We start from the raw sequence: 3,501 nt of genomic DNA on the forward strand, positions 1-3,501 counted from the left end.
TGACATAACATACATCACTACTGGTTCGCTAGCGTGGAAATGTCACTGCAGACACCAGATTTAAAAACTATTGGTGTACTGCAAAATACAGAGAGCTTTATCTAGTGGCGGTAGGCACAATCAGCATTGTCTGAGCTCGTTTGTCAAGGGCTTGCATGTAAAGGACGTTCATCTGTATGTAAAAAACACACTACAGCTTTAAGTGTTCATTGACACTGTTGGGACTAGTTTACATGTACTCAAAGGCACTGCTCAGTTGTATCATGGGAAGTTTGTAATCCTCACACAATGAATTGAGACACGTAGAACTTTTCTGGGATCATTGTTGCAGGAGCTGCTGAACCTTCACAAATCGGTCTGCTCCTTTGACTGGCATGCAGTGTGCTTGTGGGATGACTCATTTACATGTGACAGACGTCCTAAATGCTAGATTAGAGTACTGTGCCTTATCTAAAAGAACTAAAAGGGAACGAAAAGCCTTCCAGTTAAATCATTCTCTCCCTGCAGGATACCCATCAAACCCTGTTATTTTTATCTTATATACTGACAGACTAGGAGATTATGTGTAATTATGGAGATAAGAGAAATTAAAGGGCTCTGTTCTTATTGACCTGCCTAATGCAGTGGACTAAAATCTGGGTCCCTGAAAGCCTGTTTGCGAGTGCCGGATGTGCATTATCATGACATATTATGAGAGATGCTTTAAGTCAGCTTTTATTTTATTTTTTTTATTATTATTTGGCACTGGCTTGACTCGCTGCAAATGAAATGAGAAACAATCAAAACACCTCATCAGGAACAGGAATTAGAGTGCATGGAAGCTGGGATTGCAGTAATGTAAGATTTTTCATGCAATTTTGCTTTGAATGTTTTCTTTTTTTCTCTCTCCAAATTGTTGGTGTGGCAATATCACATTTCTCTAATTTGATTGGCCATTCATGCAAATAAGTGCTTAAGAACAAAACCAATTGGTAAGGCCACTGTCCTTAGATCTGGAGATAACTGTATACAGTACTTACCCCATAAGTAAAGGCCTCCATGATTGCAGGGCAAAGTAATTTATTATGCTTACTTTGCTCCCTGCTGTTCACATAACTCAGTGTGCTATCTGACAAGGAGTCCAGATAAAGGCTCTATGAAATATATACTGTATATACTACATCACACATGTCTGAAAAACACAGAGAAAACCTGTTCCAGCCTACTGACTCAAGACAATTGTCAGTAGGATGAAACCAGTTGTCAGCAGGATCATCTCACGCTATTGTCAGGGCTGACCCAAATTTGTGTTTGTTGCTATGGTAATCAACACCAAAAATCAGTATTTGAATCTTCTCACTGGGAAAGGAGGGAGGGCAACACACTCTGCTGTTCAACATAAAACAGCAGGCGTAGCTTTGTACTTAAGAATGCACTTAAGATATAAGGGCTGATGTAATTGCTAAGCATGCAGCAGGGGAGCAAATCGCTCCTCATCTCTGAAATTTGGACATTGGATGAATGTCCAAAATCTCTCTTAACAGCCTCCTCCTCAGGCCATCTGTCGTAATCCAAATGTGACAATGCTATGGGCTGATGGTAAGAAACACTCTGAGGTTTGTCCTTTTTTACTGTACATGCACTAAAAGCTTCAAGACTCAGCTGAATCATATTGAGGATGGTCATTAATGTAGACTCCAAGTCATGTCGTTATGCTCCCTAAAGTCCTGGAAGAATTTTTCTGTCTGAGTCTGTCCTTTGTAAACGGACATTCATGACTAAAAGCACGCCTTGCTAATTTAAACTGCAATTGATGGAGCGATGATGGCAACACAGAACTCCATAGAGAACCCTGGAGAAAAGCGTCAGATTGAGGTGAACTTGTTAAATAAAAGCCACTTGGCTTGTTAAATAATAGCCACTTCAGTCAGAGAAGCTGATGTCAAGAAACTGACCATTCGGTGGATATACAGTTAGAAAAATCTCTGTCTCTCTGCTGAAAGAGCTTATCCCCCTCAGACATGATCATAAATCTTAGTTAAATCAACAATATAAAATAGCACATAGACTGGGGTGATTGGGGTTGTGAGGGGAGCTGCAGCAGCAAGTGGCATCAGCAGAGTGATAAGTGTCAGGTCAGTGCTTCACACCTGAACGAGTAAAACTGGATGCTGCTCGTCGCACAGCTGTCATTGTAAAGCATGCTGCAAACAGCTGATGCCAATCAGCCAATACAAGCTCAGCTTCTTTTTCCCCATGCCTCATTCTCTCGCTCACAGTTGGCCTTTTGCTGTCAAGCACTCTGCTTTGTTTTTCTTTCTCTAGCTCGCACATGCGATGGCAATGGTCCTGATTCCAGCCGTAATTATCAAAGCTGTTAATCTTAATGAGAATGACGGGCAGTGACTGTTCCAGGAGACAAAGAAACACAAACAATCAAAATTGAATTATAGTGAAAGTGGTTGGACAAATGTAATGCACATCCCTGCGTCAAGTCTGTATGTTCTCTGTTTAACCTTCTCTTTAACTTGATTTAAATCGTATGACATCAGCCTCTTTGGGTTCCCAAACAAATGCTATCTGAAGAGATCGACTGTAGCAGAAAACAGATACGGCATGCTTTCTTCTTAATCTTATTATCTTGCTTTATTTTTAATGTAAGGGCTTCACTTTGTCGAATTAAGCACCATCACCCAGTATAACCAGTTACACTCTGAACTTAAAAAGATGAGATGAATATTCAGTTCTTTTAAAAAATGTTGCTGCATAACCAAATGTGGCTGCAAACATTAGAGAAGCCATTCCTGTTAGTACAAATAAAGCTCGTTATGTGTTTCAGTTGGATTTTTGAGAGAGAAACCTTAATGAAGAACGACGTCCTTGTGCGCATACATAATGTGGCTTGTGTGGTAATGAAACCATCTTGTATACACACTTATACAACTATTTACAAGCTAATTTCTATTTGTCAGAGCAGCGAAAGATCCAGTCATTTGTAGTGTCCTTGTCGCACATGTCTTAGACGGATGAAAGAGCTGAGAATGAGCTGAGATGCGTTCAGTGTGATTCAGAGAATAAGTCTGTCAATTAAAGATGATTAGTTTGAATTCAGAGTCTGTTCTGCTTTAATTTATAACTTTTAACTGATGCTAGAAGGTTGTGCAGAATAAATGTGAAGACCTGACCTAAGTGCATAAAGATTTCTAGAAAGTCATTTAGCTGCTCTTAGGTGTTATTTCCTTCAGCTGAAATTCATTGTTAGGACTGTTCTGTGCTAGCCAGTACCTGACCCAGATATGCCATCAGACATTCCTTCACAACTTCATGGACGCCAACACAATTAAACAACCTGTCCACAAAACATTTAATACACGTGCTCAATAAAGGGTTCAAAATGAATCGCATAGCTCCGGTTATTGTGATTTGTGTAGGATTTTCAATGGGCAAAGCTCGCTGCCATAAAGTTAAATAAGCAAAGGACACAAACACAGACATACGTGGTCTGCTCTGTCTTTTGTGTCT

The sequence above is a fragment of the Chaetodon trifascialis genome, chromosome 1, assembly GCF_039877785.1.
Source record: "Chaetodon trifascialis isolate fChaTrf1 chromosome 1, fChaTrf1.hap1, whole genome shotgun sequence".
NCBI classification, from domain to species: Eukaryota; Metazoa; Chordata; class Actinopteri; order Chaetodontiformes; family Chaetodontidae; genus Chaetodon; species Chaetodon trifascialis.